General features: G+C 47.4%; 1 long non-coding RNA gene across 1 annotated transcript; it reads left to right on the forward strand.

The window, feature by feature from the left end:
• The first annotated feature begins 1,540 nt into the window (after window positions 1-1,540).
• Window positions 1,541-13,999, forward strand: LOC128852276 (uncharacterized). The gene is made up of 4 exons (XR_008450023.1): window positions 1,541-5,421; window positions 5,775-5,908; window positions 11,127-11,188; window positions 11,467-13,999. It is a non-coding gene; the product is annotated as an uncharacterized LOC128852276 (long non-coding RNA).
• The last annotated feature ends 627 nt before the right edge of the window (window positions 14,000-14,626 follow it).

Raw genomic sequence — 14,626 nt, forward strand, 5'->3', positions numbered from 1 at the left:
GGGAGTTTCTTCAAGTCAGATTTCATGGGTTAATTATTCTCTGTAGTTTAATGGTGTTGCTGCCTGTAATGACTTTTTATTTATTTGATACTTATTAGTAAATACTGATTTAGTAGCTATTCATTTATTTTATTTATTGAGCACTCTTCAAACCCCTCCGTGGCAGGTTCCTTACTCTACATCACTTTAGCATAGTGTTATTTTTACCATGTGGCTTTTAATTCACTATCACTTGCCCCAATGAGTGAGTGCCTGTGAAATGGATTAAAAGCCAGCTCTTGTTCTGCCCAGAAAGACCCTCAAAGTGGAATCTGTGGAATCTCCTGAGGACCTTCCAAGGGATTTTGGTGGTTTCACTGGTGGTGACTTTCTGTTTCCTTCCTGATGGTTGGTATGGGATGACCTTCAGAAGGCAGGAGGTCTAAGTGGCTGAACACAAGTAAACACAGCGTTTGGAGGTCACAACTCTTGGGGTTGCCTCTGTCTTTTGGCAAGGTGCTTCTTGGCGCCGGGTAGGGCTTCTGGGGGCGAAGAGGGCAGAGATGAAAGATGCCGGTGTGTCCAAAACGGATGGGCCATGTTCTCATGGGCCCCAACCAAGGAGCTTCAAAACGACTATGCCAAAAATCACGGCTTTATTTTATTTAGTTGCCACAAAGCTTACCTCTGCGCAGGTCGTGATGCTCCCTAATGGGAGCTCCTGGGCCCCCTGTCAGCCAGCAAGACCCCAGTTTGATGGTAAAGCTCATGCAATCAGACACAGGAGCCTTGTGTGGCCTCCAGGCTTTGTCTCAGGTAGCAGAAAAGCTTTTTCCTTTAATTTTTCCTTTACAAATGGGAAGACTCCATCTGTACACGTTTGGTGGTCACAGGGCATCCAGCCATTGTCTCTGGCACTTCTTTTGTAGCAGTTACCAACTATAAGGAAACCATTTCTCACTAGTTTTCAGGCCTTTGGCTTCGCCTTTTGGATCAGCACAACGTTACGGGGTTTTCTCCAAAGTCTGAAGAGCAGATGCTTATGATTCTGGGATGAAGGTTCATTGCAAAGGCGTGGTGAGCTGGAGATCCCTGTCCTCTATAAAGGACACGGTCACGCCTTGGCCTCCAGCAAAGGGGACCTTTGAGAGGGGACAGCTGTGTTTGCAAAGAGCAGTAGGGAGCAAACTCGGAAACTTTCTGCCCTGGTGCTCAACAGGGTCTGGCGAAGGCTTGCTGGTATCCTATCCTTTCCCACCGTGCCAGCAGGCACCTGGCCAAAGCCATTGCTCTGTGCAAAGAGATTCAGGTAATACCGGCTCTGTGTTTGGGGTCTGAGTGCTTCTTTCAATTTAGCTTAACTCAGTGAGGAATTGACTTAAACTAGATTGATATAAGCCACTCTTAAAAGATTTAAGCCCCATCGTAAGAGGATGTGCTCATGGTTTTACACTGTATTAACCCAGGCATTTGAATAACAGCTTCAGGCGAGGTCTATACTTGGTTTTTATAACAAATTATTGCTGTTCAGGCCCGCCTTTTCTTTTTTTTTTTAATTAAATCAGAGAAAAACGTTAATGTGGATTCCCTTGCTCTGATGGGAAATTGTCTTGCAGTGGGTTAACTCAGGGAGTCATCTGGCTTCGCAAAAGTGGGGATGAGGAGGGTTGCATGCTGAAAGGGAAGAGGGTTTGTAACCCAGGTAGAGCTTTATGCATTTTAGTCAGTGGGGAGAAGAAAGGGACCTGAATTTCAATTTAAAACAAAAATGAAACTCCTTTACTTCTTCCTTCGGCCAGCAACCTCCAAAAAGGAGGGAGGGCAGAGATGGCCCCTTTCACGGGGCAGAGCCAGGACACTTGGCTGTGCTGGAGCAGTAAATATCAAGGTGGTGGTTCCCCTGTGATTTTCCACTCTAAACTCAGTAAATTTGGCTCACACGTTGTTTTTTGGGATATGCCCACGGCTGTGCCAGCACTTTTTGCAGCTCACAGCTCCGACTGATGGGAGATGTCGGTCCCACGTCAGTCTGGACACCCACGAAAGCTGAGCTCAGCTGCAAAACAGCAAGTTTGGGCTAATCCCTCTCCTAGCACAGTATATCCCTCTCATGTATACGCTGCTGCTCTCTAATAGTATTAATAATTCTCCCTTTATTTCTCATTCAAACACTCTTGGAAGGATCATCCAATTTAAATCACAGCTTCTCTAGTTAGAGTGTGTCACCACGAGAGGGCAATAAATCATCTAATTACAATGATGGAGCTGGTGTCTTTTCACAAAGCCACCCATGATGAACTTAAATGGATTTTAAACATTAATATAATAGGCATTTAGTAAAGAATGGGAAAGAAAAAGAACATTTTAAACAAGCCAGCAGGTTCCCCTGAATGTATTTGGGATGCGGGGCTTGGATTGGCCACCAAAACCATCCTGATGTGCAGTGAGACGCTGGAATTAAAACCCAGGAAGGGAGTCCTGCCTCTTTGAGATGCTAATTCAGGTAAAAGCTCATTTTGAGGAGAGCAGACGTACTGACCCTAATGATGCAGAGCTATTTGGAGAGCTAATGGAGGGTTACTAATTTCAAAGCATATCAGTCTCATAAAAAGTGAAAGAAGATGGTTCTTTACTCAACTGTCCTGAGGGATGTCTGGGAGTTAACTGGTCCCTTCCTGAGCCAGCTGCTGGCTCCATGGCCAAAATGTTCTGCCACTTCCACTGCTGGGGCTTGGCCCTGTGAAAGTCACTCTGTACCCCAGGGCGATGTTGTCAGGAATGGGGATGGAAAGTTTTGTGCTCTGAACCACGACCACTCTAACCCAGGGGGGTATTTTTGCTGTAAAATGGCCCCATTCTTTGCTTTTTCCCTTAGGGCGGTGTAGCATGATCTTGGTGGGTGTTTTGTGGCTCCCATTGGCACGTCCCCAAATAAGGGCACTGGTGGTGGCATGAGCAGTTTGTTCCCACCTCCTTTGGGATGGACACTTGTGGTGACCTTAACTGGTTGCTGGTCATGAGCTGCTGGAGAAGTGAGGGTGGAAGATGTCCCCGAGTCACACAACTTTAGCAAAACCTTGTCTTGGCGTTCATTAGTCTCTGATGGGTGTCCCACTTTCTCAACGTTCCCAGTCTTCCCAGCTCCTAAAAAGGGTCTGCTTAGTGACAAAGAATCTGATTACAACTCATTACTTAGCTGGGATCCCAGGAAGCAGACAAGTCTGCCTTTAATCCCCACTGATGGGGAAATCCCAGACTCTGTCTTGGCCTTGTCTCAGCCGTGTCATCAGCCTATGGGGCAGCATCATCTGCTCAAGAGGTTTGGGGGTTTTTAAGAGCAGAAATACAAGATGTCCCTGGCATATTTGGGTCATTTAGTCTCTTCTCCTGCTTGGCTGGATGAGATGCTTCGCTGTTACAGAATCACAGAATCACGAGGTTGGAAAGGACCCACTGGATCATCGAGTCCAACCATTCCTAACACTCCCTAAACCATGTCCCTCAGCACTTCATCACCCGTTCCTTAAACACCTCCAGGGAAGGCGACTCGACCACCTCCCTGGGCAGCCTCTGCCAGTGCCTCCTGTGGAGCTTGGAGAGTGGAAGAGGTCAGAGCTTTTGTACAAGAATCCAAAATGTTCCTAATGAACCAAGTTCAGGAATGAGCTGATACAAGTCCTCAAGGCTCAGCGCTTCTGGGTACAGTTAGGAGGGAAGAATTAGACACACAGGTGTAAAACGGAGAAGAGATGAAGAAGCAATGGTATTGGAGGCCAAGTTGTGAAAGCAGAGAAAATCACATTCTAAGGCAAATGTGGCACTAAAGAAAAACTTAATGTGGGGATTCATTATAAAAAGAGTCAAATGTGAACCCTGTAGGGAGTTGTCCTGCCTCACGTGCTCCTACCAGGTATGAGGGAAAGAACCATGACCAGACTGGGGCTTCAAAACATTGTAAGCAAATTGGACAGAGTCCAGAGGAGAGAAACAGAAGTGATCCTGGGCGGTGACTGGTGAGAGAAGATTGGCTACAAGCCTCCTGAAGCAGAATTTGTCCCTCCTGTTCCTTGGGAAAAGGTTCAAGCAGCACTTGAGGCAAAACTGGTTTGAGCTGGGAGAGCAACGATGTGGTGAAGGGAGCCACCATTTTGGAGCTTTCCAGAAGTGGGAGCTCCTGGGGATGGATTTGGTCGTTGACACCTTCCTCAGCATCAAATTCATGACTACCAGAAGCAAAGCAAACCTGTGATGGGAGCATTATTAACTCCATCGTGGTGGTGGAGCTGGGAAGTGCTGCTTGCCATCACCTCTGGAGGTCCCCTGTTGCTTTGTATCTCTTCAAGAACAATGCTGACGATTAGCCTTAAACCACAACAAAAAGCAAGGAAGCCGATATTATTCTGCCAACAAGACCTACAGCACAGGTGATGCTTCAATGTTATCAAGAAGAGAGAACCTGCAGGCAGGAGAAAGCTTCAGGAGAGGACACATCTGCTGTAAATAAATAATAGAGATCAAAGAAAGCCCATGCTACAAGTTATTTTGCAAAACAAGGGGCTGGTGAGAGCCGAGCTCATCACTTTTTACAGCAAGTACGTGAGAGAGTAATGAGATAAACGTCAAGGGTTCACGTACAGATCTATTCTCCATGCAGCGTTGTGCATGTCTGCGTCATCAAGGAGGGCACATGGGTCCTCCTGGAAGCATTTGTCAGTGGCTTCCACTTGCATGAGCAACGAGATGGAGGAGGACATGAGTGGTGCTGGTGCTGCACACCCTGACAACTTTTGTCCAGCAGTCCTGGACTAATATTTCCCAGGCTTTCCCCCATATCGTCGCTGTGAGGGCAAGTGAGTTCAGTCCCAAACGGAGCATGAAATGGAGGAGGAGGCCATGGAGACACAGAGCCCAGCCAAGTTCTGCGCTGATTTTCATAACTAATAAAGATCCGGTATGAATATGAGATTGAAAGACTCAAAGCTGATTAAATCTGTTTGATATTTGAGGGTTTTCTTCCCCTCCCTCCCCTTTGTTAAAGGACAGTCTCCTCCTTCAAAGTGAGTGATGGTCTAAAGTCGTAATGCCGACTATTGCTGAGATTCTCACACCAATGCGACGGGGAGAAGGGAGGGGGGGGAATAAAAATCCCTGTAGGGTAGTTTAAAGTCGGCATGAGTAGTGTGTAATCTACCCAACAGGATTGATCCAGGTCAGGCATTAAAGTCTAAAATGGATTAAACAAAAGACATTCCCCTTGTAACAAGAAGGAAAAACTTCAAAGGTGGGATTTGTTCTTGTTATGACAAAGGAAGTGGATTTACCAAGTGCCTGGGGGCACACCCCTCCGCGGCTTTCAATTTGCTCGACTTGCTATGAAGAAACAGGACAAAATGCGTGGGGGTTTTTGCCGCTCGCTTCGGCGCTGCCGGAGCCCTCCCTGGGGTAAGAACATTGGGTTAAGAGGATCGACTCGGCGCTGCTTTTTCTTGTTTTGTTTTGTTCGCTCTTTAAGGGCGGAAAAAAAAAAAAAGAATTAAAAAAGAAAGTGTGGAGGGAAAAAGCAACAAAAGGCAGGGAGAAAGGGAGGGCTGGTGGCACGTCAGAAGGAAATGTGATGGTTGAGGGTGTTAGTAAAGGGTGGGACAATGTGGGCAGAGATGAGATGGGATGCGGAATGGGTTCTTCAAGGGAAAGAAAGACCAGATTCTCCCAGCTAAGGGTGAACAGGGCCGATCTTGCCTTAAATAGCAGCTACTGTCCACATGGATATGCCTTTTTCTCCTGCTCCTCACCAGTCACACCACAGCTGAGGTTGGTGCAGATCATTCCCGGCCAGAAGAAATGCAGCTGTGAGCTGGCACGTCCCCAGTGCTGAGCCTACGGGGAGGAGAGGGGACCTTCAGGGAAACAAATCTCACCAGGTCTCCAGGTGAGCATTACAACTGCTTGCTTTTATGAGACCTGCACCCTGCCGTGGGGGGATTATTGGTTTCTTCTGGTTCTTGAACCCACTCCAGAGCAAAGCTAATTCTCCTCCCTGGCTGAGAAAAAGGCGCAGTGGCAGCAGGGCATGGTATCAACAAGTCACGGTGACAGTGAGCCCTGCTGCCTACAACTCCGCTCCCTCCATCTCCTCCAGGTCCTCCTACCACTACAAAGGACCTACTGTGACTCTGGCACCAGACAGCTGCATGACTTGACGAGGAACTCCATAACACTCCAAACTTTTCCCATCACCATGCTTTCACAAAGCTTAAAATGCTCTTTTGTGGCTGATGCATCCAGGTCTGGAGCATCACATGCTGGTCTGGACTGAGCTCCTGGGCGATCCTGCAAAGGTGCTGCTTCTTGGGAAGGTGGTGGCTCCCGTGATCTGTGATGCCTCTAGTTGCTGGGATATAAACTACAAGGCAAAGGAGGCTCTTTGGTATCAAACTTATATCTTTTTTAACTAACTCTTTAAGAGAACAAGCCCCTTGGTCTAATCTGTCTGATTACAGCTGGGTTAAGTTGTATGTCTCTGTGTGCCTGTTTGTGTACGGGTTTTCCATATTAAAGCCAGGCTAAATCTGTTAGGAAGTGAATCCTCGCTATTGTGCAGCACAGGACTACTATATCTCTAATTACCCAGGTAATGCAATTAGGCAATCGGGTCTAAGCTGACATTAAGAGGAGAGGTGCCCAGGTTTGCACAGAGACAGGGCTATGGCAATTAAATGTGACACACTCAATTATGGAAATGTGAAAGCATCTTTGGGAAGCTTCATCTCCATCCATGCATGTTCTCTATGTTAACCTACAGATCTGAGTTACAAGTCATTTATTTGTGGTCAGAGAAGAAGGACTTCTTATCTTTCAGTGCCTGGTGCCCTTAATTAGGCGCATTATTGTACAGACACCATGGAAGCACATTGCAAAAGGCTGTCTCTAAACATGAGCTGCATTCCACCAAGTGTCAAGCTGAGGAGCTGGGCCCGAGCTGACTTGTTTCTGCAGAGCCCTGTGCTTGGGCTCAGCATCCTGAAAGAAGGTCGTAGCCAGGTGGGTGTTGGTCTCTTCTCCCAAGTAACAAGTGATAGGACAAGAGGCAAGGGCTTCAAGTTGCACCAGGGGAGTTTTAGATTGGGTATCAGGAAAGATTTCTTCATAGAAAGGGTTCTCATGCCCTGGCAGAGGCTGCCCAGGGAGGTGGTGGAGTCTCCATCCCTGGAGGTGTTTGAAAGATGGGCAGATGAGGAGCTCAGAGATATGGTTCAGTAGTAGACAGGTACAGTTGGACTTGATCTCAAAGGTCTTTTCCAATCAAATGATTCTATGATTCTGTGATTCTATGATCCTCCCGATGAGACATTCCCGGGCAGAAAGCAGGAGGGAGCATCTCACCTCTAGCTGGTAAGGGCATCGGAGAACTGATTAGGACTGATAAATGGCAAATAAGAATGCTCACAGTTACCACAGAGCATCTTTCTCTTCTTTTGTAGTACCGTTATTTTCACAAAGCATGCCGAATTCCCTTTGAACACAGGTTTTAATTGTTCCTGTCGAGATCCTGTCCTAGCAAGAGCCTCATAGTAAAACTGTCTGTGGAAGAGGAGGTGGCCGAGGTCCACAGAGCCTCAAACAGTACGGATGGCAGCGAAGCATATAGTGTTTCCTTTGGTGTCTTAAAGCCAAGACTAGTAGGGTCCTCAGACAGGCTAGAGTGTAATTTCCAAGTAACCAAAGGAAGCCCTTCCTTGCAGGATACATGATGAAGCTGTGGAAGTCTTCACTGTAGGAACCCATGTATGTCCATAGGACGATTCTTGACTGGAAGCAGTTGTGTGGCAGACCAGTGAAGGGAAAGATGTGGAGGTACCACTCCAAGCTTAACTTCATCTGACCCAGGCAGCAACGACTGCCAGCTGGAGAGGGGCTGCTGGGAGAAAGGTGCTTTGGGGCAGCGTGGTGAGGCTGGACGGCTTTGGCTTATTGTGCTTGTCGTTAATAAAATGTATGCAAAGCTTTAAAATCGGTTCCATTTAATGGTAAATAATTTCTTTCTATTTGAGTGAGTTGTTGAGTGGTTCCTGCTGCAGTTTGTCCAGCTTTCATTCCTTTTCATCCCCTTCCTGAGAGCAGGTGGCAGGCTTTCCTGGAGGTGTCATCTTGGGCACCTTTCGGTATCTGGCTGGATAGAGGGACATGGAGTGTGGCTCTCTGCTGGGGCTGTGACTGCAAGATGCCCAACACAATGACCCACAGATGGGCTGTTCCAGGTTGCTCCATGACTCAGTTTCCCCTCCCCAAAGGGGGAATGCGGCCACATAGTCCTTCTCCTTGCCTTCTCCAAGCGGAGGGGCAGGGACTGACACCCTACTGTCCACTAATATTCTCCCACGCCCTCTCTTTTCAACTCTTCATATTCTAGTGTCTTTTTGGGGGTTTCCATTTTATGCTATGGAAGTGTTTTGCATCTTCTGGCACAGCAGGAGGATGTGGTCAACTACACCAGCCCCAAACATCTCCCAGGTAGTCTCTCCTCATTCCCAGCCCACTTGGTGCATCGAAAATCTCCTCCACCTAAACCACACACTGCGTAACCTCTTTCTTTGCTTTGTCTCAGCACGTGTTTACACACAGGGCCACAGCGGGTGGTCCTGAAGGCTGGCAATTCCTCCATCCTCTGTGGATGTCCAACATCCTTCTCCTTCTCAGACCTTCAAGAGAAGGCTTTTTCATAGAATCAAAGAAAGATGGAACGGTTTGGGTTGGAAAGGACCTTAAAGCCCATCCACTTCCAACCCCCTACCATGGGCAGGGACACCTCCCACTGGATCAGGTTGCTCCAAGCCCCATCCAACCTGGCCTTGAACACCTCCAGGGATGAGGCAGCCACCACTGCTCTGGGCAACCTGGGCCAGTGCCTCCCCATTCTCACAGGAAAACATTTCTTCCCAACATCTTATATCAATTTCCCCTATTTCAGCTTAAAACCATTCCCCCTCACCCTATCCCTGCCCTCCCTGATCCAGAGCTGCTCCCCATCTTTCCTGGAGCCCCTTTCAGTGCTGGAATCTGCTCTAAGTGTTTTGTTTGGGTTTTAACAAATACCCTCTCACCTTGATTTGTTTCTCTTCCACCTTCTTATTTTCTGCTCCCTTGCAGTGGGTTTATGCACCCTGTGAGCTTGGCACACTTTGAAAAAGCAAGTGCGAGTTTGCTGGCTCTGCAGGTGAGCTTTCAGCGCTGGGTTCAGCAAGGAGACCTTGCACACAGGGAAAACAGTTGCCTGATTATGCTCTACCACCGCCGAAGCTCTTGTTTGCACCAAGTTTTCAGCGCAGCCAACTTGAAAAAAGGGGCCAAGAAAAAGTAAAAATCAAGAAAAGCAGAGGAGGCACAGAGTTCATATGACATAGGGCAGTGGGGGAAGCACCGTGGTGGTGCTAAAAGAGCAGTAAGATGGAGATGCTGGATACCATGGGGCAGAAATAATTCCACACTGCAGGAATAGTGGGAGGTGTCCCTGCCATGGCAGGGGGTTGGAATTGGATGGGCTTTAAGGTCCCTTCCAACTCAAACCATTCTATGAATATGCCATCTGTAAAAACCCATCCAGGCTTCTTTTATAGGAACCGAGGTGGTATAACTGCATTCGCTAGCAAATAATTTAAATATTGCCAGTCACGTCACACTGTGGTTGTTTGGAAATAATTATATCCATATCACAGACAGTAAATAATAGATGTGCTTTCACTAACATTTTATTCATGTTCTGTTTTAATATGGCAAACTTAGAAGTAATTTAATCTCCCAGTAAATTGAACTGGTAGGGGGTTCTTCACACAGAAGATTGCAAGTTATTAATTCCAGGCAGTCTTCATCTTGTACAATTAGTCACTGTTTGCAGCTGGAAATGTTTTATTAATTTTCCATAGCAGTTGATTTTCCACAGTTTTCTCAGTTTAAATTAAGCAGTAAGAGCCGCTGTTTCTCCTTAAATAAATTTCCTTTCCACAAAAATACATGCCTCTGGCTATGTCAATTTTCCCGTTTGATTAAAGTGCCAGCAGGCAATTAATAACTTAATGCATTTTAAAGTACTTTTGGAAAAGTAATTTGAATAGCCAAACTTGTGTATTTGAATTGATTGTTGCAGAAGATTTAACACACGTTCTTAAATCACAGAACCTTGTAAAGGACAAATGAAGAGTTGTAGAAGAAGTCGGCACTGTCCAACACTGTTTCCTAAACTCAGAGGGATCCTCTAAGGCTCATCTTATCATAGCATCACAGAATAGGTTGAGTTGGAAGGGACCTTAAAGCCCATCCATGGGCAGGGACACCTTCCACTGGATCAGGTTGCTCCAAGACCCATCCAGCTTGGCCTTGAACCCCTCCAGGGATGGGGCAGCCACCACTGCTCTGGGCAACCTGGGCCAGGGCCTCACCACCTCCACAGGAAAAAATTCTTCCCAATATCTCCTCTCAATCTCTCTTCTTTCAGCTTAAAAATATTCCCCCTTCATGCTACCCCTGTGCACCCTGATAAAGAGCTTTCCTGGAGGCCCCCTCTGTAGGACACTCTTCTTCTGGGAGTATCGCCCTGGTCCAGGAGAAGGCTTCAGCCTCAGTTCATGTGGAGTCCAGGTGCAAGATTGGAAAAGGAGAAGGAACTTGCTGCATTGGCTGAACTTTCTGGAAACTAGGTCCTTGGAAAGCCCTGAGGAAGTGACTATCTCTGGTCACTTCGCCGCATGGGCTGGGACATTCCATGCATGGTTGGCTGCCACCACCACCACACACCTGCCACTAGGCAGATCCCAGAGGGCCTCTATGGTGATTCAGATGTAACTTCATCGCTCATGTCCATGCTCATTCCCATACTCACGCCTACGTCTATCCATGGTCAGTGCAGCACAGAGGCAGGCACATGACCACCTCCTGTGAATACAATCCTTCCCTTGCACAGAAACCAAAACTAAGGCTAAGAGGTACTTTAAAAAGCCTCTTTAACTATGCCTGGCCCTCAGGTGGGATCAGCGGTCTCTAAACTAGGCAGACGTTTGTCTAAATGGCTCATAAAGACCTTCATGAGACCTCACCACCTCTCCTGGCCTTTGCCATCCTTATAATTAACTTTATCCCGATGTATCTTCTTTCAGGTGTGTCTCCCTACGAAACCTGTGAGCAGCTCACGTCAGCGCAGTTGTGTCATTACATACAGGTGGGCAAGTAAGGTGTTTCACCTCTAACACCTGACAGTGTGATCCAGCAAAGCACTTAAGCACCCTCATATCCAGATAAACAACCCTTTCGAGTCAATGGAATTATTCCTCTGCTTGCCTTAAAGCATGCGCTTAAGGACTTTGTTGGATTGGATTTGAAATGCTTTAGCCCTCATCTTTATCTGCCTTAAAATCAGTCTTGGAAAAAGATTGCCTTATATTCATTCGTTATTTCTTTAAGACATCAGCAGTTCTATCGCATTTCTTCCCTTTGCAGACGTTAACAAATATCCTGGCATCACCCAGCTGGGCACCACAAAAGACAACCATGGATTTCATCCGATGCATCCACGATCTGGAAAGAGATTATTTTTCCTGATGCTGAGCTGACTTTTCTGACCATCTCAATGCAGACGTGGAGTCAAGTGTGGGGTCCCAGGAGGGAAAAGGAGGGGTGAATCACATTGTGGCTCTCAGCTCTTCACACATCTGAGAGCGTAGTGCGCCCCAGCTGAGAACTTCAATTCACTTAGTGCAAGATGAGATGGCAGCTGCTTTGGACTGATAAAACAATAATAATCGTGATGAAATAATAGGATTAATGCCAGCTATTACTGTTTAACCAAAAGGTCATTTTGACAGATGTAACTTTTATCAGGAAGCATCAAAATATCAGATACGCTTTTGATTTTTTTGAGGAGAGGGAACTAAGAAGACAAAAAGAGGACTTCGAACACGACAGGACTTTTCTGGGCTCCTGCATTTGGCTGGAAGCAGCTCCTGGTCTGCAAACAGCAGCTCTTCAGCTTCGGTGACATCGTGGCCAAAGCTCCACCGTGACCAGCACCGGGTGCTGCTGCTCCATTTCAGAAACTCACTCACAAACCATGTCCCTGTGGCTGAACTCTTAAGATGTTTATTTTTCTCTTACATCACGAAACTGTGGGCAGGTTTCTGACTTCTGCACCAGAAAACACCTACCTGCCTTGTCTTGAAAACCCAAAGCAACATTGCTTGGGTTCCCATCTGCCCTCGGTGGCCTGTTGGGTCCCCATGTGCCTCCCCAGCTCTTCAGGGACTGCACAAGTTCTGCCAACCCTGACTGCTCTGCCCTTCCTCCTGGACCGGCTTACAGCCCACTGGAAGGATGATGGAATTAAACTACATATACATGAAAACAGGTTGTATAGCTCTGCTCCTTGCTTAGGGCTGTGTCAGAAGGAGAAAAGTTGATTGAGTCTTTAATCATTGAATCATTAATGTTGGAAAAGACCTCTAAGATAAAGTCCAGATGTCAGCCCAACACCGCCATGCCTACTAAAATTTATTAATTTAATTTATTTAATTAAATTTAATCGTGTGTCTCCCTTCTGCTGGTGGTTTTGCTGGATCTCCAGTTCTGTGCTTTCTCTCTGGAGTGTGTCCACGCCCTTCACTGTAACACTGGACTTGCCCAGTGCGTCCCATATCCCTCCTGGAGGAGGGACCTTGCTTCATCCCACTGCTGGGGGACACAGTCTGGGCTCTCCATCCTTCCTCACTGCCTCATGGGCTGTGCTTTTTCCCTCCCCTGAAGGTCAGACTGGTGTCCTTGCACCTGCTGTGCATGTGTATCCTCACCACCACGGGTACCACGTCCCTGGAGCTCACTGTTGACTTCCCTACATCACGACAGCTTCCACCCAAACACGCTCTGTCAGCCTCAGGCTACACATTCCAGAAGCTTCCAGGATTCTTTGGCATTCTGGGGCCAGAGTTGGCAGTCCCTCCCTCCCGCCTGCTCACGCTGCCGCCTCCCTGCTCCTGTGGGTGGTTTCTGGCTCGCTGGGTGCGCACCTGCACGCAGAGCCCGGCTAAAACCAGTGCACCCCAGTTCAGCAGGGGGAGCAATAAAACTGCTTTATCTTTTGTTTTGCAAGGAAGAGGTGCTTTCCAGTGAAACCCAGAAGTGGGTCTTCTCTTGGCTTTGGTGGCTGAAGTGCGGGACTGTGCTATTTGCAGCCGAGAAGCTGCTCTCCCACTGCTCCTGGATCAAATGCAAACAGGAGCCGTGGGAGGCCAGCCCGGCTCTGACCGTGCGAATCCAGCTGAGGGAAAGAGACAAAATCCCCAAATCTCAAAATAAGGAAAACAAAGATATCCAAGTAATAAAATCTGCAAGAATCACAAAGACAACATAACTCAGATCTCAGCTGGCTCAAAGAAAGTGTCCATTAACAAGGGATTAGTGGGAGGGAAGTACACAACCAGTCAATAGGAAGTGAAAACACACCGCACAGTCTCCTAATATCACAGTCCAAGGCAGGGTTAGGGTGAAGGCTCTGTTGGGCGAGTTAGAATAAGGGCTACTTCAGAAATCTATCAAATGAAAAATCAAGCTCTGCAAAGCCCGACTGTGCTGTGGCGCCTGTTTTTTAAGAAACCTTGAGGACTTGTAGCTCTCAGTTCAAAGAAAAAACATCCTGTTCTTTCGCCGTGCACACCTGTGCATCCCTCGCGCGCTGCACTTCACCGTTACAACTCAGAAACAGAGACCCTTTTCTTGTCTTGAGGGCTGTGCATCTCCTTGCACAGCTGGGTCTGGTCTGGACTTGGACCTTTCAGATGTCCTCGTAACACAAATAGGAATAAAAAATGAACGAACTGTTCTCCCTACTGCTGTTTTCCAGCTAGTCCAGACGGGTCCAGACCTCTTCTTTCCCTAAACTTCATTGAAATCAGATATCCTTTGAAAGTCACTGCAGGATTGTGGAGTATTTCTTAAAAAGCGGGACAGGAGAAATGTAATTTTGTCTTCTGTGTAATTAAAAATGCAGAGAGCATAGCGTGTGTGCGTGATACATTCATTTGGAGTAATACACACACTTGCACTTCCATCGTTATTTAGAGATTAAACCGGTGCAGCTCCTGAGCGCTCACGTCTGCCTGAAGCCCTGACGGGCTGCAGCATGCGTTGGGGTCCCACCTGAAGCCATGAGGCATTAAACCTCATCCCAAAACCCACGTGAGGCACTACTCTTAAATGAGTTTTGACAAGCCAAGTCTTATTTTAGTAACACAATGTTTTAACTGGTCTGTGTTGAGTGGATGGGAGGGGAGAGGCTGGATGGTACCCAGCACCCGGCCGTGGTGATTCACAGCCCCTCGGCAGGGGGTTGGTCCGGCTGCATCAGAAACGTGGCCGGGTTCTAAATAGGGGCTTAATCTGAGTTAAAATTAAATGGGCTTAATCTGAGCTTAATCTGAAATAATACCTCCTGTGTTTTGGATGTGTAGGCACTGTCTCAAAGGGTCGACAGTAGCAGCCACTGTCCTTCACAAGCCCTGGCTCGTGCTGCTGGGCAAACCGGCGGTGCAGGCAGCATCCCACTGCCTCCTGCAAACACCTCTGCGTCACCGTGGCCACCAGCAGTAGAAGGGGATGTTGCTCTCAACTT

The sequence above is a fragment of the Cuculus canorus genome, chromosome 5, assembly GCF_017976375.1.
Source record: "Cuculus canorus isolate bCucCan1 chromosome 5, bCucCan1.pri, whole genome shotgun sequence".
Taxonomy (NCBI): Eukaryota; Metazoa; Chordata; class Aves; order Cuculiformes; family Cuculidae; genus Cuculus; species Cuculus canorus.